Source organism: Peromyscus maniculatus, chromosome 11, assembly GCF_049852395.1.
Source record: "Peromyscus maniculatus bairdii isolate BWxNUB_F1_BW_parent chromosome 11, HU_Pman_BW_mat_3.1, whole genome shotgun sequence".
In the NCBI taxonomy this organism is placed as follows: domain Eukaryota; kingdom Metazoa; phylum Chordata; class Mammalia; order Rodentia; family Cricetidae; genus Peromyscus; species Peromyscus maniculatus.
The window spans coordinates 65,590,973-65,616,075 of record NC_134862.1 but is presented as its reverse complement, the minus strand read 5'-3'; the positions used below and the strand labels follow the sequence as shown (position 1 = coordinate 65,616,075).

Here is a 25,103-nt window from a genome sequence, read left to right as displayed (position 1 = left end):
GGCAGCCAGGTACCACTACCATTTTCCACTGTAGGCAAAGGTCCCGAAAAACATTAGGTAAAGAAATGTGAGCGTTAACAGCAATTTCTTGACAGGTAGTATTTAGAAAACCAAAAGTGCTGAAAGAAACTTCAGAGAAGTCATCCCTCCTGACCCCACCACGTGTGTGTGTGTGTGTGTGTGCGCGCGCGCGCGCGCGTGAATGAAAGTCAAAGGACAATGCGCAGGAGTCAGTTCTCTCCTTCTCCCATGTGGAGCCTGGGGACTGAATACAGGTTGTCATGCTTGGTGGCAAACACCCCTACCTGCTAAGCCATCTTGCTGGTTCCTAAGCAACTTCTGAGGTTCTAATTTAAAAACTGGAGGCCCTTTCCCCTACAAGTTGAGACAGGTTATGTATTAACAGATTATGTGACTAGTTAAAAAGTTGTTTTTAGGCCATGCATTTTATAAGAACTGATCACAGTCCTCTCAGTCATCAGCAGTCTAGGGAAAATTTGCTACCAAAAATGTTTTTCCTAAGTAGTTAAAGATACGCGCCCCACCCACCCACCCACCCCCGCAAAACAGCTATCTCATACCATGTCCATACTATGGACCCATGACTTGGGGGTCCTACTATTATATGTGTAATATGTTCTGCATGTACTTGCTGTTAAACAAATATATTTATACTAATGTATCTGCAGTGATATCATTACATACAGAATAATATACAAATTTCAGCAACAAAAAGTTCAAGTTCCAACATGTCAAAATCATTCATTTAAGCTGTTAATCTTCCATACTATTTTAACCATCAGCCCTCTTTTATGGGAACTATTTTTTTTTTAGGTTTGAAATTTAAAATAAGAAGTACCTATATCTAATACCTTCAAGCAGCAAGAGCTCGGGATGTAGTCCAGGCTGTGATCTTTGCTTTCATCTACAGTGTTAGACTATAGGTGCTACCCTCTTTAAAACGCCTTACAAAGCATTTGTTATGTTATTCCATATAATATCACTCTTGTTGCTAGTGTTTAGCAAGACTTTTTGGATGTAGATTGCAGAGTAAATTTCTGATCAGATTATGATTTTTAGAGCCATAAAACATACATTAATAAATTTTGTGGCATATCAACATAAATGTACTTGAAAATTCTTTGATTTAAAAAAAGACTTTGTGTAAAAACCCAAATAAAGCCGGGCGGTGGTGGCTCACGCCTTTAATCCCAGCACTCGGGAGGCAGAGCCAGGCGGATCTCTGTGAGTTCGAGGCCAGCCTGGGCTACCGAGTTCCAGGAAAGGCGCAAAGCTACACAGAGAAACCCTGTCTCGAAAAACCAAAAAAAAAAAAAAAAAAGAAAGAAAGAAAAAAAAAACAAATAAAACAAGAATTAGTATTCAAGGATTTGACTGTACTTTTATTGCTGAGCATATAAAATCTCTGTGCTACTGTATAATTAAATTGCTCTTTAAAGCAAAATAAAGGGAGGGGGACTAGATGTGGTGGTTTATGCCTATAACCCTTGCACTCAAGTGGTAGAAGCAGGAGGATCAGAAGTTCAAGACTAGCCTTTTCTACACATCAAGCTCAAGGATAGCCTGGACTATGAGAGAGCTTGCCTTAAAACAACAGCAAAGGGGCTGGAGAGATGGCTCAGCGGTTAAAAGTGCTGGCTGTTCTTCCAGAGGTCCTGAGTTCAATTCCCAGCAACCACCTGTAATGAGATCTGGTGCCCTCTTCTGGCCTGCAGGGACACATGCAGGCAGAACACTATATACATAATAAATAAACAAACATTTTTAAAAATTAAAAAAAAAAAAACCAACAGCAAAAGTAAATAAAGGGGAAGAAAGGGACGAATGTATTGTAAATATGTCTCGTGCCAATTTATTGTAATACCAGTCTCATATTACGTTCCAGCCTTGTAGGTAAGATCAAGTGAAGGAATGCCAGCCAGGACTTAAGAGAGAGTATGGATAGGTAATTAGAGCTCCATGTTTATTCTTATTTATTGTTGTTGCTGCTGCTGTTGTCATTGTGGGGGGGCACATGCCTGCGATGGCATTCATGTCAATTTTGTTGGTTTTTACTCTCTCCTTCCAACTTTAAGTAGGTTTCAGGGATGAACACAGGGTGTCAGGCTTGCACGGCAAATGCTTTACCAGTAAAGTCATCTCACCCTAACGCTGTTTTTGAAAGTACGGTAATGAGTAAAAGACAGGTTGAGAGTCATTTAAGGTCATATAATTGGGACCTTGTAGGCAGAATTATTTCTGTAGTGTAGAACAAATCCCTGTTCATTGCAGGTAGGAATATAAAACGGACTTACCATTGTGAACACAGAATCAGCATATAATTCAGCAATTCCTCTCCTAGGTACACCAATTTTAATGAATGAAAACAAGGACTCAGACAGATACTGGCATATGCCAATGTTCAGAGGGGCATGTTTCATAATAGGCAGAAAGTAGAAAGAACCCAAGTGTCCACAGATGAATTAATAAACAAAATGTTTATTAGCTAACATAGTTAGATATTGTTAAGCCAGGAAAATGAACAAGGTTCTGAAACATGCTGTAATGTGTTGAACCTTGAAAATACACTAACATAAGCTAAACACAAAAAGACAAATACTACATGGTTCCACTTACACAAAATATCTATCCAAGGCAAATTCACAGTGAAAAAGAAGGGATCATGAGGAGGAATGAGGAAGTATTCTCTACCGGAGACAAGAGTTTCCATGTTGCCTGATGAAAAGGAAATTTAGGAATAGACAATAGTAATGGTCACACACTATGAATTTAACTGATGCATGGAACTGTATACATAAAGTTAGTGAGATGAAAAAAAATATTTAAATTGTGTGTGTGTGTGTGTGTATTACAACAATTTTTTAAAAGTTTAAAAACTGAATCTAAAAAGCCCGTCTTCTATAAGGAAATAACTGGCACATAAGAGTTGCCCTAACGGATCAAGAAAAAAGTGATCAGGTTGTTTGGTTTTTTGTTTGTTTGGTTGGTTTTTCAAGACAGGTTTCTCTGTGTAGCCCTGACTGTCCTGGAACTTGCTCTGTAAATCAGCCTGCCCTTGAACTCAAAGATCAGCCTGCCTCTGCCTCCTGAGTGATGAGATTAAATGTGTGCCCCACTACCACCCAGCTAATTGATCAGATTTTAATTCCAATTAGTTAATTTAAAATTTTAAGCTAAATATAATTAAATAAATTTGAGTTTTCAAACAATTATTTGCATACTAAACTTCTTCCTTCCCTTCCACTCAAACTCGGGGATCCACACATGCTCAGCAAGTCCTCTACCGCTAATCTAAAGCCTTGATTCTGTATAAAAAATGTTCACGCCAAAGGGGAAAAATTTTTCCAAGACATTTTAAATATGCTTATAAGTTCCTTGACTACTGTTTTACCTAACTGTTCTCACAATTAAAATTAGGGAGCACATAGGAAGCATAAAATTGTAAGGCACAATGATTAAGATGATGTCCTATCAAAGGCAACAACTTATCGAGTCATTAGTTGTAAGGAAGACACGCACGCACGCACGCACGCACGCACGCACACACACACCACCTGCCGTCAGTATGAAGGAAAAGCAGCACTACTGGAAAGGGGGGAGCTGGGAACCACTGCACTTCCACAGTTACATCTTAGCAGGAGCTAACTCAATGAGTCACCAGTTGAAAATGCACAGAACTCAGCTGTACTTCTTTAAAAGGGTATGGCTTACATAATTCAGTACAATTATTTAGAGTGCACAGATAACTCCTCCACACGAAAGCAAAGTCTGTAATTCTAAGCTTCCTATCTCAAATCCCAATCCTGTAATAAGCAACCACATTACACTAATTATGACTGTTACAATAACTACTCATTGGAATTATTTATAACTGACTATTTCACAAGTCAAGTGTATCTAAGCAATTTTCACCTTGAAAGGGCAAGGAAGGGCTAGCTCTGAGGTAAAGAGCACTGCCTATCATGCCAATACCTCAGTTCAATCTCTAGCTCAACAGAAAACAGAAAAAGACAAGGAAATAAAATTTAATAGCCAGCATAGTCCATAACATCACATACTATAAATACTAGGATATATAAGCAATAGGGTTTTATTTTTTAAGTTATTTTGTTTTTTATCTATTTGTTTTTTAATGCAAAGCACCTGTTTGTCAAGATGGTTCAGTGAGTAAAGGAACCTGCCACCAAGCCCGAGGAGACCTCATCAATCCCAAGACATATAAAACAGGAGGAGAGAACCACCTTCCTCAAGCTGTCCTCCTACCTCTACATACACTCTGTGATATGCAAGTGCCTACACACATATATTTACACAAAACAAATAAATAAAAATGGTGGGATAGAGTTAAAGGGAGACTAAGGTAATAATAAGCCATGGTCTGTGGTCCTCAAGAACCTCATATACTGACTGGGGCCAGGAAAATGGCCCAACAGGGAAAGACACTTGCAATCAAGTTGATAACCTGAGTCAGACCCTTGGGGCCCACGTGGTATAAGGAGAGACAGACTCCCACAAGTTGTCCTCTGACCTCCATACATGCACTGTGCCTTGTATGTGCCCACAGGAATACACAGATAGATAGATAGATAGATAGATAGATAGATAGATAGATAGATAGATAGATAGATAGATAGATAGATAGATAGATAGATAGATAAGATAGAGAGACAGACAGACAGACAGACAGACAGACAGACAGACAGACAGACAGACAGACAAAGATAGCTTAACACTTTTTAATAACCTCATGAGGCTGAAGAGAAGGCCCGGTGGTTATGAGCACTTACTGCTCTTGCAGAAGGGCAAGGTGCAGGTCTCAGCACTCCCACGACAATTCACAACTGCCCGCAACTCAGTTCTAGGGAATTCAGCATCCTCTTCTGACCTCCATGGGCTCTTACACATGGTGGACAAACAGACACACAGGCACACACACACACATGCACAATAAATAAATCTAAAAGTGTTTTTAAAAAAGAATCTCACACTAATAGAAACACAAAAAAGAAATCAGACATTATAACACAAAGACATAACCAAATGTTTTTGTGATCACAGAGCAAAAATGTCTACTAGTGAAGCCAGATGGGTAGCCCATGCCTGTAATCCCAGCACTTGGGAAACAGAGGCAGACAGATCAGGAATTCAAGGCCAGGATCAACTATGTAGCAAGTCAGAGGTCAGCCTGAACTACATGAGATGCTACCACAAAACACAAACCAAAAAAATAAAAGAAAAAGAAAAGGAGTGTCTACTAGACAAAGTCAACAGCCTCTTGAAAGAACTTTTAGAGCTGGGGAGTGAGCTCAGTTAGTCAAGTGCTTGATACCTAAGCATGAGGACCTGAGGGAGAAGCTCAAGCACCATATAAAAGCCAGGCAGGCACAGCAGTCCACTCCTGTAAATCCTGCACCAGAAAAACAAAGACAGGAGGAGCCCTGGGGGCAGCGTGCAAGCCAGTCAGGTTAGCTGAATCAGAGTTCAGTGAGAGACCTTGACAAAAAATAAGGTAGATAAATACCGAGAAAGAACTCCTCACACCCTCAAACTCTGGCCTCCACATGCATCCATACACCTACACTAGCAAAACACATGCACGCACTTCTCTGGAGTCAATGAAAGCTGGCAATCAAGAAGTAACAGGGAAAAGACAAGAGAAAAGAAACACTGACACTTTCCCGTATTACCACAAAGCCACCTCCGAGGAGCTGCCAAGAAGACACCGCGCTTCACAGTTGCAGCACTACCTAAGGGCAGCTGAGGTCTAAAATCTTTTGGTGAGATTTGTAAAGTTTCAGTACCAGCAGCAGGTGGGAGACAAGGGGCTAATGGAAAGGCAGCTCCTCTACTCAAAGTGCTTAAGGAGCTCTTCCAGGGCAGGGCATTGTTCTCAGTGGATTTTGTGCAAAAACACAATAAAAAAGAATGGTATTATCTCATTGGGGAATGGAAAAAAATCATTTATCAAACAGACAGCACTCAATACCTAACTATCTTTGCAACTTGTAATGATGCAAACCGCCACCACGAAGAAGGCCCACATATTTGACAGACGCGTGCTAACGGCACAGCTGCCTGCCCAGGCACGCTGCTGAGAGACTATTACATTCCTACTTGGTCTGTCTCCCACCAGCCTAGAAGGAAGTTTAAAGAAAATGGTCATATTTAAGCCTCTGGCGTGTGTATATTCACAAGAAGGTCAAATTAGGTCAACACTAGCAGTCAATCCCCCCATCACCTTACAATCCTCAAAAAGATGGGCTGGTAAATGGGCTTAGCAGGTAAAGCCACCTGTTGCCAAGTCTGATGACCAGAGTTCCATCCCCAGAACTATCTACATAGTGCAAGAAGAGAACCAGACAAACAGACTCTCTCTCCCTCCCTCTCCCCCTCTCTCTCAACTTTTTTTTTAAAGAATCCTGAAGAAGAAAATTTTGCTTCTAATCATTTTCCAAGTCTCAGGCTGGGATTGCAGCTCAGTGACACAGCTTGTCAGTCAGAGAGAGAAGAGGAGAGATGGTGGTGGGGAGGAGAGAGGGATGGGGGGGGGGAGGAGAGAGAGAGAGAGAGAGAGAGAGAGAGAGAGAGAGAGAGAGAGAGAGAGAGAGAGAGAGAGGGGTGGTTTGGGGGGGGAGCTGTCATGTTTTGAGATTACCATGAGTACAAAACCAGAGAAATTATTCTACTACGGAAAAGGAGTGCTGACAACCAGATTAATGGAGTCTGAGTCCTGGGAAAATCCCCTAACTTCCTCAGGCTCCATCCACAAAACACACAACAAAATAATTCTTAAGCCATCTGTACATTTTGGGGTTGCAGTAGCAATCAAGAAACTCTCTGTGGGGTGCTGCAGAGATGACTCAGCAGTTTCGAGCACTTGCTGCTTCTGCAGAGGATTCGAGTTTGTTTCCTAGCACCCATCTGGTGGTTTACAACCATCTGTAACTCCAAGGGATCTGGTGCCTTCTTCTGACCTCCATGGGCACATACCCAGTGGACTCATATACATGCCGATAAAAGATCCACAGACAGAAAGTAAATAAATCTTTTAAAAGAACACAGCTGGGTGTTCACGCGTACACACACACACACACACACACACACACACACACACACACACACACGCCCTGAAGGAATGAACCAGGGTCTCATAACTGGCGGCACACAAGTGCTGTATCACTGAGCTGCAACCCAGGCCTGACCCCTGATTAATGATCAGGAACACAAAAATCTCAGGATTTTTTTAAAATTCTATTTAGTGTGTGTGTCTGTGGTGTGGTGGGGGGGGGGAGGTGTGTATGGGGGTGTGTGCACACGTCAGAGTACGCATGAGAGCACATGCAGAACTCAGGATGCAGAGGCAGGAGGATCTCTGAGTTTGAGGGCAGCCTGGTCTACATACAGTTCCAGGACAGCCAGGGCTACATAAACTCTCAAAAAACCAAAGCAAATAACTCTGTGTGGGGCTGGAGAGACGGCAAAACACTTGATGGATCCCAAATACCTACAACTCAAGATCCTTTTTCTTCTGGCCTTTGCAGGCACCTGCACAGATGTACGTAAAACTATACATGAACGTACATGCGTGCACACGTGTGCGCACATGCACACACACACATTTTCTCAATGTACAAAAAATCATTTTAATGTACCTGGAAGACTGTTTTTCTCTCCCCACTGTTCTATCTTTACCTCCCTTCCGGCGGCCCCAGGCCTATGCTGCCACGGCCCTTCTGCTTTCCTGGCTTCCACAGGCACTCCAGTTAAACACACCAAACTAAGTACCTGAGAGTAGGTCAAGACATGAGAGAGAATAGTTGGCTTGTCTTCCTGAGCCTAGGGTTACCTTGGTATACTTTTTTCCAGTCCCATTCATTTATCTGCAAACTTCATGATTTACTTTTTCTTTATAGCCAAATAAAATCCCATCGTGTTTATGTACTACATTTTCGTGGACATCTGGCTGCTTCCATTGTGAACATTGTGAATGGAGCAGCAATGTTACCTGTACAAGGTTAATCCATTCAAAATTCCAGCATGGATGGAAGGGGGACTTACAAGGTTGATGGCTGCTGTGAGAGGGAGATTCATTTTTCCTTAAGGGTAGATTTTTCCACTGGTAGATTGTTCATATTTTAACGGATGACCCCACATTCATGTGCAGATGAGCAGCACTAACTGGGTTCAGTGTACTGAAGGGGAGTAGATAGATGGGATGTGTTAGGGCATCCTGGGGTAGTATGAGATAGAAGGGTAGACAGATCAAAATACAATATAAACATATTATGAATTTATTATTATTTCTTACTCATAGTCTTCAAAGGCAGAGCTCAATCTAGGGGAAAATAGTATGCAACTCAATTTGAAAACATGAACTGTAATGGTCAGTGTCATCTAGTCTACCATTATTTTGGCCTCATAACCATCTCGCTGTTCTCACCTTTATCCCAAGAATTTATTCTTCACAAAGCAGCCAGATTGAATCTTTTCAACCGAAGCCCTCTAGCAGACTCCTCTTCTGATGTCTCACAAAGGTATCTAAGCCTTGTCTGAACTGGTCATCAGCAGTTCTGATCCCCATCCTTGACTTGTCCTCTTCTGTTTATGTATTGCATCTTCCCTTCTCCCCAAGGCAGTCATCTCTAGCCACTGCCACACAGCACCCTCTCTGCTCTGAACAGCCTCTCTAGAGTACTGTCCTTACAGTCCTTCCCCTGGAATGCTGCTCTCCTGAAAACCACTAGTCAAACGCCTTTAGGACTCATCCTCTACTCAGATGTCACCATTACCCTGTCCTCTTATCAACTTTATTCTCTTCAGAACTCGGCTCCACACAGTACAGTAAATACACAGCAGACCTCCACAATGTAATCGGCACCAACACCGGGACCGTGAAAACATTACTGCCGAGTGCCAGTATCATCCCAGTTCTGTCAGATGCTCAAAAAGTGCTGGGTACGGGCTGGAGAGATGGCTCAGAGGTTAAGAGCACTGGCTGCTCTTCCAAAGGTCCTGAGTTCAATTCCCAGCACCCACATGATGACTCACAACCATCTGTAATGAGATCTGGTGCCCTCTTCTGGCCTGCAGTCATACATGCTGTATACATAATAAATAAATAAATCTTAAAAAAAGAAAAAAAAGTGCTGGGTACATAAATGTAAAGTGTCTGACTCCAGACTCCATGCTGTCAACTTTATTTCCTTATGTACACCAAGTTGAAGTCCTTTAAATCTGGAATTTTGTATTTAATCTGCAAATACTGACAGCCTCTTGGGGAACATAAGGAAGTGAGAGGGAGACTAAATGTATACTTCTGAAATCTTCAAATAGTAATGTGTTAATTTTCCAAAACTAAATAAACTTTAAAATTTTTAACAGTAGTAACAATGCCTAAATTAATTTTCTGATTCACTTTGCATTCTCAAGGTGCAGAACACTCACTAAGGATGTAGCTCAGGAACAGAACACTGACTATATATGTACAAGGCCCTGGGTTAGTTCCTCAGCAAAGGAGGAATGAAAAAATAAAAATAAAAATAGAGATGCAGAACACTAACAACAAAAACATTACATATTTCTCCCCAACACACATTACATATTTTTTATTCTGAAGTGTTTTAATATGATTCTTAACAAATTCTCAGAGCACAGAACATTCTAAAATGTTTCCCTTACTCTCTCGTGTCATATCTTAACTACACTGTCACTGAGAAGTTACTTACATCCACAAAAAGTCCACCAGCTGTCAGACACTTCCCCTGATGACAGAAGCGAACAGCTCTGACCCGCTAGTATCCTTCTTTTACATCAGCCCAATTCTGACACACATCCAGAGATGGCATCAGACCTCAATGGCTGAGGACTTAGTCCCACATCACTGTTCTCCATTTCTGAAGCTAGTACATCAGGGTTCCTACTACACTTCTCTGGGGTTTGTCTAATCTGCTCAGGGAATCCGGAGAAAGAGTTTACTTCTCTGCACCCTGTTTTTTAACTAAAGACTGTCACAGGAGTACAGATCAGCAGAAGACGAGATGTACAGAGCGAGCAAGGATGAGTCAAAGGACAGAGCCTCCAAGCCCTGCAGGAGCCACACTCTCTACACACTCAGCTAGAAAATGTGCGGGAACCCAGGCCTCTGGGGGTCACGGAGGCTCCATTATATAGGTCAATGGAATCAATAGCTACTGACCATAAACTCATCTCCTCTTCCCTCCCCAAAGGCTGGGGTACAACTCAAGTTGAAGCAAGCACTTATAAATGCTGCACCGTTATCAGAAACCACACTGCCAAAGACAACAATGAAGACTATTCCAGAGTCTATGTCAGTCTACGCAGCCCGTCAAGTCAGTCAGTGTGAGCAGGGTGGGTGGGGAAGGAGTTGCAAAAGGAAAACAAGAGCCTGCTTCTCCATAGGAGTTATTAGAGACACTCAGCTCTCTAGGGAACGGTGCTTCTTTCAACTGACATGAAGGCCACAGGGCAGAAGTCACTAAACTGATGACAGGTGAAAATTATAAAACCATAATTTATAAAAAAAAAAAAAAAAGTACTGAGACTACCAACAAGAAAGAAAAAAGACTATTGTACTTAATTTTATTTTCTTTTCTTTCTTTCGTTTTTTTTTGTGTGTGTGGGGGGGGGTAGTTACTGAGTACTGGAAGAGGCAGTGGTAACAAATGTCCTGCCTAAAGCCTTAAATTCAAACTCGGATGTTTTACTGGCTGTCTTCAAATTAAATTATTAACTATGGTATGGTAGCATGACAATCTTATTCTTCCTTTATGAAATTACTTTTATATATATTCATAGTCTCATGTCACCTAATCTGTATTCTTCCAATTTTAGTTGAAGTAAGATTGCCACTAATCTACACTCAGTTCAGATTCTTAAAAGTCACAAGACTTTTCCCCCATTAGTAACCAATATTCTACACAGTGATATATGAAAAACAGAACAGAACTGAAATTAGAAAACTTGAACATTGCTGGATGGTGGCAGTGCGCACGCCTTTAATACCAGCACTCAGGAGGCAGAAGCAGATGGATCTCTGAGTTCGAGGCCCGTCAGAGATACTGTCTTGGAAAAACCAACCAAACAAACAAACTGATCATCAACTGGAAATGGCCACAGAAATGAAAGGTTCTGGGGTAAAACACTGTCTCACATGCAACGCTGGTGTGTGAGCCCATGAAAATAAGCAAGCTAACCAGTCTAAACATAAGCACTAGAAATGGTCTTTTCTTGCTGTGGTAGTTTGGAAAATATACATTGTATTATAAATAATCAAGAAAGTGTAAAAACAGAATACCATCTTATATTTCACATATGAATATGTGAATTAATTCATATTCACATATGAATATGAATATGAATTAATCCTATTTCACTGTTTAGTCAGGATACAGAACTGGGACCCTTACTTAGCAGATCTAGAACGAGTTAGGGAATTGGTCCACAGAGGTACACTGTCTGTTAGTCCAGCACAGCCGCTATCATGGGAATGCTAAGTCACCCAAACCAGACGGACAAACGAAAGGCCCTATTACCCTAACTCTCTTGTTTCCCATGTCACTGGGGAAATGAGGATAAAACAAATGTACAACAGTGTGTCAAATGCAACCCTACCACCCAACACTGTTGGGTCTGTAATGGCCTATAGAACTCTCTCTCGGCCCTTCTTCCTCTGCAGATAAATACATACATTGTTCTGATCCCACAGGCCTCAATTTTCATTTTCCAAGTCTCATTCTCATGACTGCACACAGCTTCACTCATCTGTTGTAAACTAGCATAAATTAGGTAAACTGAATTACATTTGGTAATTAAGTTAACCTTTATTTATTAACGTAGAATGAAAACACACAGCATACAGGAAAATTACATAGTCTTCTCACACAGAAAAACTGTGTGTGTATGTGTGTGTGTGTGTGTGTGTGTGTGTGTGTGTGTGTGTGTAGGGGGTGGTTAGGACAACTAAATTTGTTTTTCTGGGTTTTTCGTTTTTTATGTGCGTGCATTCGTGTTTTGTCTGCATGTCTGTCTGTGTGAGGGTGTCGGATCCCCTGGAACTGGAGTTACAGACAGTTGTGAACTGCCATGTGGGTGCTGGGAATTGAACCAGGACCTCTGGCAGAGCAGCCAGTGCTCTTACCTGCTGAGCCATAGCTCCAGCCCCAGGCAACTACATTTTAAGTACGTACGTATCTGTACACCTGTGATGCAAGCCTGTAGTCAGGAGGCTGGGACAGCAGGGTGCTGAGTGCAAGTCAGTCTGAGCAACTTAGCAAGACCTTGCCTCAAAATAATAATTTTCAAAAGGGGACGAGGAGTGAGAAGTAGAGGAGATAGGCCCATGAGATGGCTCACCTAGTCAAGGAACTTGCCACCAAGCCTGATGAGCTGAGTTCTAACCTGGGACTCATGTGTCGAAAGGAGAAGTGACTCCCGAAGGTTGTCCTTTGATCTCCACATGTGTCCTATAACACACATACTCAAGTACACAAGCACACACACACAAAATAAAACTTATTTTTTTAGAGGCACATAGAAAGTAAAGTATTTTAAAAGGTTAAGGATATAGCTTAGTGGTAAAACACCTGCCTAGCATGTGTGAAGAGTTGAGTTCAATTCCCAGCACTGCAGATAAAGGAAATTTTGAACTAGGTATAGTCCCAAGTACCAGGAAGTCTGAGGCAAAAGGACAGCTTATGCCATGGTGTTTGGAGGCTAGCCTTCGCAACACAGCAAGTCTTTTGGAAGGGATGTCTTAATAAACACAATTTTGGTTGAGCTAAGTATTTTCTGAAACATTAAGTCTAATGACTTTTTGAGGAAGGGGAAGTCAAAAACGTGAAATCTGTTTCAATTGGGAAATTACAGACCCCAAAAGGTCGCATTAACTATAGGTACATGCTGTGATTTGGAAGTGATTTGAGTATATACCCCAATGGTTCATGTTGTGAAATTCAATCTCTGATGTTTAGAGGTGAATACTTTAGGAAGTGATTAGAATTAAACAAGAAGGGCTTCATGACTGAATCCTGGTGGCTCATAAGAAGGTACAGAAACAAGGACAGACAGATGAACACAGACACACGCACAGACAGACACGCAGACAGACACAGACACACACACATACACACACACACCTAATGACCGTTTCTTAATATATAAATGCCTAAATTACTTTTTTAAAAATTTGCCATATTAAATATGAACTCAGTTCAAGGCCATCCCCAACTATATACTAAGTTCAAGACCAACTCAACTATATGGCACACTAGAAAGAGAAGAGGGGGGAGGAGAGAGAGAATAACAAGAGCATTCTCTCGCTGCTTTATATATATATATATTATTAATTTTTTTAATATACTAACCACAGTCCCCCTCCCTCATCTCCTCCTGTTTCCTCCCCCCACCTCTTTATAATTTTTTTTTCCGGAGCTGAGGACCGAACCCAGGGCCTTGTGCTTGCTAGGCAAGCTCTCTACCACTGAGCTAAATCCCCAGCCCCTATAATTTTTTTTGACTTTGTGTGCATTGGCATTTTGCCTGAATGTATGTCTGTGTGAGAATCTTGGATCTTAGAGTTACAGATAGTTATGAGCTGCCATGTGGGTGCTGGGAATTGAACCTGGGTCCTCTGGAAGAGCAGTCAGTGCTCTTAACCACTGAGCCATCTCTCCAGCTCCCATTATTTTTCTTTATAACTCACACTGCACTGTATTTTCTTATGTAACCGGAAAGAAATGGAGATGATAACGAAGTGTTCAAACCTGCCCAGTTGTTCATGTGTTTGTTTTTGGTAACAGGGTCTCACCACATAGCTCAAGCTAGCCTTGCACTGAAGAGCCCCTACTTCTGTCTCCCTCCAGAGTACCAGTGCTGAGACCACAGGCACATAACACCATAGAGCCAGCTTGTTAAATACTCTTGAAGGTAACACGAAGGTCCTTCGGGTGGCCAGTCTCTAAGGCCACAAACATAATACTTTCTCAGTGTTTAGAAGAACATACATAATTTAAAAAGAAATGATAACTCTAACCAAATACCAGCTTTTCTAATTTTCCAAGTAAAAGTATAATGTACAAAACAAATAAGAAACACGTTCTGTACCCAAGAAGAAAACTGTAACTTTCTCCCAAGTGATCAAAGAAGTCAGTTTGAGACAGCACCGTTAGAATTAGAGGCCAATAAATTTTCACAGTTTTTGTAACAAAACAGAGCCAGCAGGATGGCTCCGTGAGAGGTGGCTTGCTTGCTGCCAAGTCTGACAATCCAAGTTAAAGCACTGGACCCACACAGTAGAAGAGAAGAACCTCCTGCAGGCTGTCTTTTGACCTCCCCCCCCACACACATCACACCAGCAAGTACATGTAAAAGATAAAGGACAGCAAAGCCTTGCCAGAGGTGCATACTATTGTCAACGCTAACAGCCCAAAGCAGCCCTAAAGGTCTACTTCCTTCACATAAGCCAATGAGACAGTGCTACCACTCTAGAGGGAGATCATCTTGAAGCTGTAGTGGGAACTGGATCTTCTGCCTAGATACTGGAGTAGCCCCTAGTGGCCTGGTAAGGAACAGTTTTTTAATTTAGTAAAACTGATGATAAATTTATACTTGCAAAAAAAAACCCCTCCTTTTTTACATATAGTGAAAGCAATATTAACACTAGTTTTTGTAAATGTTATAATTTTGAGATCAATAAAATTCTTACAAAATAGAAACCTGCTTTTTCCTAAAGTATTGTTTCTAATATAATCTTTTCAAAGTACTTTTACATAAATTTTGAAATTAAAACCTACTTAATATTTTCCTAGAACATAATTTAAATAAAGGAATTTATTATGAAAGTTAAAATACTTCATTGATCTAAAAGTCAACTAATTGTGAATATTAAGCAGGATGCTTTCTAAAAAGCCAAGTTGCCAAAACTACTCATAGGGGCTTGGAAATTATTTGCTTATGTAACATATTATTTCTGTTAATGTAGAATAAAAAGAATAACTGAAAAGCATTTTTTGTTTTTTTGTTGAAACAAGGTCTCCTTATGTTGCCTCAAGTTTACAATGATCCTCCTAACCCTCCCTCTTCAATCCTGGGATTATAAGCCAGCACCACCAACCGTGCCCTTAGCTGAAAAAACAATCTAAAGGCATTGTTAACATCATTATTTAAAAAAAAAAAAAAAAAAAAAAAAAAGTACCTACATCTGAAATTTAACAAAAATCCAAAGCAGCTAGGCACACCAAGGGATCATTATTGATTGGATCATTTGAGGTGATAAGACACACCCTAAACCTGGATTTTTGAGTAGGAAGACTCACCCTAACTCTGGGCCACACCTTCTGGTGGCAGCCGATATAAAAGAAGAAAGAAGCCTTTGCTCTGCCTGCTTGCCCTCACTCTCCCTGGCAGCTCATCTATCTTGCTGCTAAGGCACTCCTTCACTGGCTTTAGAGCCTGATTCTTCTGGATTCCAATGTAGACTGAAGACCGGCTGAGACATCCAGCCTTGTGGCCTGAACAACTACTGGATTCTTGGACCTTCCACTGGGAGACAGTCATTGTTTGATTAGCTAGACCACAGCCTGTAAACCACTATAATAAATTCCTTTTATATACACATAGATTCACTTTATCTCATTTCTCAAGAAAACCCCAATACACTCTTTTTTTTTTTCCAAATACAAAATGTGCTGAACACACACCAAGTTTCTCCATACAGGAAACAGGGAAAATGTCACCTTTCCTCATCCATGTTCTGCCCCTTCTGTCTAAAGCACCTTCTAGCCCTTTTCTGTGGCCTAACTTAACTCTTACCTTCAAATCTTAGCTAAAATCAGCCAATTCCCCGAAGTCAATGTCCCGTTATTGTATCTCATATACTGCCTGCCATGTAGCCTATCTTTTCTTGATTGATTTATATAATGACTGTCACAGAGCTCTTCTAGATCTTCCATGTTATTTAAAGATAAAATGAAATGTCTAAGCCATTTGGTCTAGAATAAAGTCAGACACCACATTATTAGTATTAGCTCCATGAAACCTATCAGATTATAAAATTTAAAAAATTTCAGTGAGAATTTTCTTTTTAAAGAAACATCTTAGCATAGTATGGAGGGGCACACCCATGGTCATCCCAGCACGTGAGAGGCAGAAAAAGATCAGAGTTCCAGTTCAGCCTTGGCTACTCAGTAAATGTGACACCAGATTGGGCTACTTAAAGTTTTTATCTCCAAAAAGAAAAAAATAAATTTCTTTTTTTCAATGCTGGTCATCAAACCATGGCTTCACACAAACCAGACAAGCAAGCACTCTATCACTAAACTACATCCCCTCAGCCAAACTCTCTGATACTTCCTTCAGGAAGGGAAAGTTAGTTCTCTCTCTTGGTAGAATTAGAAACTTGTTCCTAACAAACAGAATAAGATGGAAATAAAACTGTGTGCCTCAGTAACTACTTCATAAAAGGCTATGTGGTACTTACTCTATCCTCTCTCTGAGAAAAGCTAGCCATCAGTGTGAGGATGCTCCAGAACAGTCCATGGAAGAAGACCTGAGGCTTCTTCCCATTAGTGGTAATGTGGTAGGACATCTTGGAATAGATCCTGTCGTCCCAGACAAGCCTTCAGATGACCAGCCCTCGGGCCAGCAGCTTACCAAGCAAACAGGCTAAGTTCTGACATTCCAAGAACTTTTGAGATAATAGATGTTGGTTATTTTATTTTATTTATTTATTTTTTTTTATTTTTTTTTTTTTTATTTTTTTTGGTTTTTCGAGACAGGGTTTCTCTGTGTAGCTTTGCGCCTTTTCCTGGAACTCACTTGGTAGCCCAGGCTGGCCTCGAACTCACAGAGATCCGCCTGGCTCTGCCTCCCGAGCGCTGGGATTAAAGGCGTGCGCCACCACCGCCCGGCAATGTTGGTTATTTTATTTTATTTTATTTTTTTTTTTTTTTTTGGTTTTTTGAGACAGGGTTTCTCTGTGTAGCTTTGCGCCTTTCATGGGACTCACTTGGTAGCCCAGGCTGGCCTCGAACTCACAGAGATCCGCCTGGCTCTGCCTCCCGAGTGCTGGGATTAAAGGCGTGCGCCACCACCGCCCGGCTTTGTTTGTTTGTTTGTTTGTTTGTTTGTTTTTTTTTTTTTTGGTTTTTTGAGACAGGGTTTCTCTGTGTAGCTTTGCGCCTTTCCTGGAACTCACTTGGTAGCCCAGGCTGGCCTCGAACTCACAGAGATCCGCCTGGCTCTGCCTCCCGAGTGCTGGGATTAAAGGCGTGCGCCACCACCGCCCCAATGTTGGTTATTTTAAAGATAACCTTGGGTAACTGGAAACTCCGGAATGAATATAAGTACTCTATTGAGTTTAATGTGCTTGAGGGAAAAGAGGAATGGTGTTGTAGAATGTTATTTTAAGGTGTGTTACTTCTGTTTATGTTGCATTTGTTTAACTCTGTGAAGCTGTATTACTGTGCCTGTGTAAAACACCTGATGGTCTAATAAAGAGCTGAACGGCCAATAGCAAGGCAGGAGAAAGGATGGGCGGGGCTGTCAGGAGAGAGACTATATAGAGGGAGAAGTCTGGGAGGAGAAAAAGAAGTAGTTAGCCAGAGAAGGGGGACTCCAGGGGCCAGCTACACAGCAAGCCATGGAGTAAGAGTAAGATTTACAGAAGAAAAAGCCCTGAGGTAAAAGATAGATAAATTTAAGTTAAGTTAAGGAAAGCTGGCTAGCAATAAGCCAAGCTAAGGCTGGACATTCCTAATTAAGAATAAGCCTCTGTGTGTGATTTACTTGGGAGCTGGGTGGCGGGGCCCCCCAAAAGACCAAACACAAACAACAGAATGGCAGTGAGGCAAACAAAAAGGCCCCCCGCAACTAAGTTCAACAGCTAAGACCAAAAAGGCAAACAGCCTGATCTAAAAACAAGCACAGGACTTGAAAATTTCCCCAGGGAAGTTATACAAAAGGCCAGCATCACTAGTCATTAGGAAAAGCACATCAAAGCCATACTGAGACACTACCTCATATCTATGAGCCATGGTTACTATTTTTAAAAATGGGGTTTGGTTTGTTTGATTTGTTTTGTTTTTTGAGACAGGCTTTCTCTGTGTAGCTCTGACTGTCTTGAAACTTAATCTGTAGACCAGGCTGGCCTTGAACTCAAATCCACCTGCCTACCAAGTGCTGGATTAAAGGTGTGCACCATCACTGCCCTGCAAAATATTTTAAGCAATTTTAAAAATTCTGTGAAGAAATGATAACCTTTGTGTACTTACTATTGGAGGGTGTGGTGGTTTGAACAAGAAGTGCCCTCCATAGGCTAGTGTATTTGAACACTTGGTCCCCAACTGGGGACGCTGTTTGGGGGAGAAAGGTATGCCACTGGGGTGATCTTGGAAGTGTTCACAGCCTCATGTTCATCCCAGCGGCTGGGGAAGTGATCTCAGCTTCCTGCTCCAGCCACCTGCTGCCAGGCCTCCCTGCCATGATGGACTCTTAGCCCTCCAGAAGTGGACACCAAAAAACCTTCTCTTCCATAAGTTATTTTTGGTCATGATGCTTTATCACAGCAACAGAAGAGTAACTAAAACAGGGGTCATAGTGTCCTTTCTATTGTGATAAAAGAGTCTGGCCCAAAGCAACCAGGGAGGAAAGGGTCTATGTCATGGTTTGTCGCAGCACAGGTATGTGGGTTCATGCGGATCCGTAGAAAGACGACTCAGAGGCATCTTAAGAATGAATCTAGCCTTTCATGGCTGCAGGGGGGTCCAGCCTTGAAGGACTGAAGCGCTTTCCCTTTGCCAGGGCATTTTTATTTTCTCTCTATTTACAGTATAGCCAGTTAATTTCTATATCTTTAAAACAACCTGAAAGGAGCTCCCCAAGATAAAATGCCAAGTGCAAATTCCTCAATTTCTCAGGTACCACGGTTTTCCAGGTTTCCTGAACCAAGTTTTGCATAGGCCTTGGATCCTTGGGAGACTCTCAGACAAGATTCTCATAGGGCAACAAGAAAAACCAAAGGTGTGGTTAAACAAAAGATGGATTAGGGCTAGGTGCTGCTCACTGGAGCCAGGCTAGGAGTAGCTCAGCAGGAATGGGGCCACAGGTCTATTTTATTTGTCTTATAGTTTGTATTAGTCACTTTTCTGTTGCTGTGATAAACACCATGACCCAGGCAACTTGGAGAGAGAAGGGTTTACTCGGGCTTACAGTTCCAAAGGGCATCACGGGACCATCACAGCAGAGAATCAAGGCAGCAGGCATGGTGTCAGAACTCACAAGCACAAGGCAGAGAGAACTCGAAGACGACAGTCTTTAAACTCTCAAAGTCCTCCAGTGACACACTTTCTCAACAAGAGCTAAGCTTCCCCAGACAGCACCACCACCTGGGGACCAAATGTTCAAATATCTGAGTCTATGGGCATGTTCTCAACCCTACCACCACACAGTGGGAATGTAAAATGGTGTAATCACCATGGAACCAAGTATGGTGGTTCTTCAAATTCAGAATTACCATATGATTCAACAATTCCATATCTGGATATAAACCAAATACACTGAGAGGTATCTGTAGCTGGGTATAGAGATACACAGCTATGTGCCCAGCACTTAACAGATATAAACAAGAGAATAAGGAGTTCAAGGTCATTCTCAACTACATAATTCAAGGCCTGCCTGGGCTAGAAGCGACCCTGTATTAGGGGAAAGGGGGAAAAAGGTATTTGCATCCTCCCCCCCATGTAGTCCATAGACAGAGGGCTGAACAAACAGAGTGTGATACAAACTTAGAATAAAATACTATTCAACCTTAAACGTAAGACACCTGCAGGGTCGGTGAGATGGCTCAGCAGGCAAAGGTGCCTACCACCAAGCCAACAACCCAAGTTCAATCCCTGGCACTCACAGGGTGGACGGAGAAAACCAACTCTTCCAAGGTGTTCTCTTACCTCCACAAGTATGCCATGCCATGAGTAGGCACCTACACACACAGAAAATAAAATGTAGTAAAAAATAAATAAACAAATAAATAAAAATCTTAAAGATACCCAGAATAGTCAAGTTCATAGAGACAGAAAGAAAAATAGTGGTTGCTAGGGGCTTGAGAGGTGGTGAAATGAGGGATTAATGTTTAATAGATTCAAGTCTGGGTCTGCAAAGATAAAAGAGTTCTGGAGAAGCTGGGCAGTAGTGGTGCACACCTTTAATCCCAATGCTAAGGAGGCAGAGGCAGGCGATCTCTGAGTTTTCCACCAATATGGTCTACAGAGTGAGTTCCAGAACAGCCAGGGCTACACAGAGAAACTCTGTCGGGGGGAGTGCGGGGTGGGGTGGGGGTGGGGGGGGTGTGCTTCTGGAGAGAAATGGTTGTGATTTTCATACAATGAAAAGATACTCAATGCCATTGATCTGTACACTTAAAGGTTGTTAAATATACATTTTATGTATCTGTACACTATTTTGCCACAACAAAAAGATTATTAAAGGAGTCAAAGAGAACTTGACGGAATGGAGTGACTGAAATGAGAGGTTCAGTGGAGTGAACTCTCAATCAGGTCAGTACAGCGAAGCCTACGGACAGAGGTTCAGTGACAGAACCAGAGACAGTCCAAACGAGGCCAGTAACACTCAGAGGAGAGACCAGCAAAACGAGAAGGAATAGCTGAGGAGATGACTGCTGACTCTTTCAAAACTACCGTAGTTTCAGAAAGCACAAAGGATCATGGAAGCAGGACAAGCAGTAAGAAACATAGTCACGACAACGACGACGACGACAACGACGACGCAGTGAAAATGCGAGACACCAAAGACAAAGAGACTTATAAAAGCCACCAGATGGAAATGACAGGTTGTCTCCAGGAAGTCAATTACACTAACAGTTACTTTCTCAATAGCAACAATAGAAACCAGGAGATAGTAAAACACACAGCTAAAGGCAAAACCAAATATACTTCCAGGCCAGTCAACGGAGCCCACTACAATTCTAAGGGTCTCTCTGTCCCCATATATGGTGGTGCATGCCTGGAATCTCAGCACTCTGAGACCAAGGAGAGAGAATCACGTGAGCTCAGGAATTCAAGAGCAGCTTGGGCACCATGGCAAGAAGCCCTCCTACACACTCACACAGCCCTGGAGAAGGACTCAGCGGGTCAGACCACTTGCTGTTCTTGCAGCAGATCTGACTTCCGTTCCCAGCACCTGGGTCAGGCAATCCACAACTGCCTGTAACTCCAGCACAAGGGATCCAATGCCCTCTTCTGGTTTCTTTAGGCACCTGTACACACATGTACATATCCACACACACACACACACACACACACACACACACATACACACATACACACCACACACTCTCACCATACAGCACTAAACCCTTTCCTGTGCTGTAGATCAAACTCAGGATTTACGCTAGGCCTCCCAGGCCTATAGTGGTCTTTTTCCCGCGCCCCCATGTGTGATTGAGTTTATTGTAGAGAAAGTAACAGAGATTAGGGTTGGACATAGAATTAATGTGGACCTTCTATCCACAGGCCTTAGCAGCCCTGCCATGGATCTGCCTGGTTCTTTCGCATCTAGAAGTTAATCTTGCCAGCCATTCCCATGGTGTAGATCCTCTGGTATGGTTCCTGGCTCTCCCACCGGCGGTGGTGGCAAGACTTCTCATTGTAGTGTCACTGCTTTATGACTTCTATTGGTGGTGAGAATTCTGTCCAGGTCCTGTATGGCCTTCCATGTTCCCCTCCTGAACCATCCCAATTCTGGCAATGAACTTCAGATATTTAGACATAGCCATGTATTCAATTCTTCAGGATCTATAGACTTCAGACTCAGCACTTGGACTCCAGGATCTAATGAATTCTTTTAGTTTATTTTTGGTTTTGACACAGGGTCTCACTCTATAGCCCAGGTTGGCATGGAACTCTTTTAAGTTAAACCAGGCTGAATTCGAACTCATAAAGATCGGCCTGCCTCTGCCTCCCAAGTGCTAGAATTAAAGGTGTCTACCACTATGCCCAGCTTCCTACAGTAAAGTCTTAACTGGTTATGTTACATTTAAATCATCAAGGAAATATGTTTTTCATCTAGAGTACACCTGCTTGGTTCAATACTTTTTTTCCTTGGTGTTTTCTAGGTGATTTTGATACATTCTAATTAGGGGAAGAAGGAAAGGCAGAGAGTGAATATAAAACATAATAACCAATCACTGGGAATCTGGGCTGCTCTCACAGCCTTCCTATACTCTAGTCACTGAAACAAAGTAACCAATCGCTGGGAATCTGGGCTGCTCTCACAGTCTCCCTGTACTCTTTAGTCACTGAAACTTGCGAATACACATGGATCAAGCCATGGCAAGTACCATTCATACACCTCAGTGCCTTCTACATTTCAGTGCTCTGAGCCACTTAGTGCCTCCTAGTTCTCCTTCTACAGCTTTGCATTTCTATGAATTACAGAGCCTTAACAAGACACCAAGAGACTCAGAACTTTTAAACCAGGTCTAGTAGCTCACTCCTGTAATCTCAACAGGCAGGAGGCTGAAGCAGGAGAACTGTTGGGGTCTGAGGCTAACTTGTACTATATAAGAAGGGTTTGTGTTTGTTTGTTTGTAGACAGGATCTCACTATGTAGCTTTGGCTATCCTGAACTCACTATTTAAACCAGGCTGGCCTCAAAGTCACAGAGGATCTGCCTGCCTCTGCCTCTCAAGCCCAGCTTACATGCGGGTTCTAAGTAAGCCTGGGCTACAGAGGATCCTATCTCAAAAAGAAAAAGGCAGATATTGAGCCCTCAACAGAAATTTCATACCCACAAATCAAAAAGAGTATCTGGGTTTATGCTTTGTTTTTGTCCTCCTCAGTCCCTCTTCAGAACCTGGACTTACTCTGAGCTTCACCTGTGACTATATTTGGGGACAGTCAGAAACAGATAGCAACTACTCATTGGGTGCTCCCCACAGAAGCTTTACAGAATCATGGCAGGTTCCAGTTAGCAATGCATCCCACCTACTGTTGTTGTGCCTGTCCTGGTTTTAGGACTCAGCAAGACTTAGAAACTCCAGCACATACCTGTGGCCACACTATGACTTACTAGCATCGAGATCTAACCAAATGAGCTAACCAACCAGGTGGAGAGCCATGACTTGTTAGAGCAAAAGACTACCAAGCCTCATTAGCAGAGGCAATGGGCACACTGACGGTTTAGAAGAAAGCAGGCACTCTTGTGAAGTTGTTCTTCACCGCTAAGGATGTATGTAGCTCAGTGGCAGGGCACTTGATCAAATGTCGTCTCCAAGGCAAGCTCTCTGTTTCTATCTGGAGATGGTTACCTCCCTCCACCTACTCTCTATCAAAACTTCAAACTCCCAGAAAGAATGCAGATGGCCAATACCAACCACTTTGTACAGTTTAGCAGACTGAGTCACTCTTCAAAACGCAAAAACCCAAGCTCCCAGACAGCCAAATGTCAACACTGCAAGCAGGTTTCTAAGGCTATGAGTTTCAAGTCTATTGTGTGACTTTTTTTTCTTTTGGTCCAACTGAGGTTTCACTTTGGAAGTAACATGGAGGTTTTATTACGGTTTTTGTGATCCTTGTTTTCTGTCCAAAATGTATCCCTACAGATAGCAAGCACAATGGTAAAATGCTTGCTTAGTGTGCAAGCAGTTCAATCCCCAGTACCAAAACAAAAGCCCAAAGCAAAACTTATCACTATCACCATTTTTAGTTACAATTTCCTGAGATTTTCATAATTTATCTATTCATGTTAAACTTTTAAAACTTCTAAACCACAAATGTACTGGATACAATATGAAATTATAATATCCCTATCTATAGTGAAGAAGGAAGTCTTTAGTAACTTAAGAGGGTAAAATTTTAATCTTCACTTATTAAGAGAGACATCATTTGATACAATTTGTAAATATTATCCACATAAAAGCAAAGGTAACAATCATATTTTTTAAAGGAAAAGGGTGTGCCTTATTTCCAGATTTCTGCTTCTTCCAGTTGACATGAACATTGACAAGTTACCAACTAACACTGTAAGAATCCTAGTCCTCTATAAATCACCACCAAAGAACTAGACAGGAAGCCCATGCTTCCTTCTGGAAAGAAATTAACTTCATGACACTTTTAAGGAATACACTATTACCTTGAAGTCTTCTTCCACATTGTTTTCAATACTTAAAAATGCCTTATTTAGACTAAGTATGTTCTGTTCAAAGGGTCACATAAGAAAAACATCACAAGGATATTTCATTTAAATAAAAAGATCTAAGGGGAATGGGAAAGATGACTTGGCAGTTAAGAACTCATGAGGGCCTGAGTTCAATTTCCAGCACTTGGGCTGGCTGGCTTACAATTGCTTGTAAGTCTAGCTCCAGGAGATCTGACACACTCTCTGGGTCTCTAAGGTTCACTCACATAAGTAGCATACACACATACACATACATACACACACACACATACATACACACACACACACACACACACACACACACACACACACACACACACACACACAAATATACATGAATGTAAAAAGGGAGGTAGAGCTAAGCTGTCAGATCTGAGTAAGAAGTCCACAATCCTAGCACTTGGATGAGACAGGAGGATCTCTGCAAGTTCCAGGCCAGTCTGAGTTACAGTTAGCTCCAGGCCAGCCTAAAATACAGAGTGAGATGAAAGAGGTAGGGACAAAGGCAAGAAGACAGGCCAGACATGGTGGCACCTACCTATAATGCCAGCACTTGGGAGGTAGAGGCAGGACCATCAGGAGTTCAAGGTCAAAGTTTTGGCACATGCCTTTAATCCCAGCACTCAGGAGGCAGAAGCAGGAGGGTCTCTGAGTTTGAGGCCAGCCTGGGCTACAGAGTGAGTTCCAGGAAAGGTGCAAAACTACACAGAGAAACCCTGTCTCAAAAAACCAAAAAAGAAAAAAAAAAAAGAGAGAGAGAAAGGAGAAAAGCAAAGGACTGGGGCTGTAGCTAAGAGGAACACAAGAGCGCCGTGTTTGATTCCAACACTATCAGTTCTTACCATTTTGTACTACATTTACTTACCACACGTGCC

General features: G+C 42.0%; 1 protein-coding gene and 1 pseudogene across 7 annotated transcripts in view; both read right to left on the bottom strand.

The window, feature by feature from the left end:
• Abl2 (ABL proto-oncogene 2, non-receptor tyrosine kinase) overlaps positions 1-25,103 on the bottom strand; it is a 103,847-nt gene that overhangs the window by 58,953 nt on the left and 19,791 nt on the right. The window lies entirely within an intron of this gene.
• On the bottom strand, positions 21,434-21,953 carry LOC143267814 (small ribosomal subunit protein bS21m pseudogene; annotated as a pseudogene).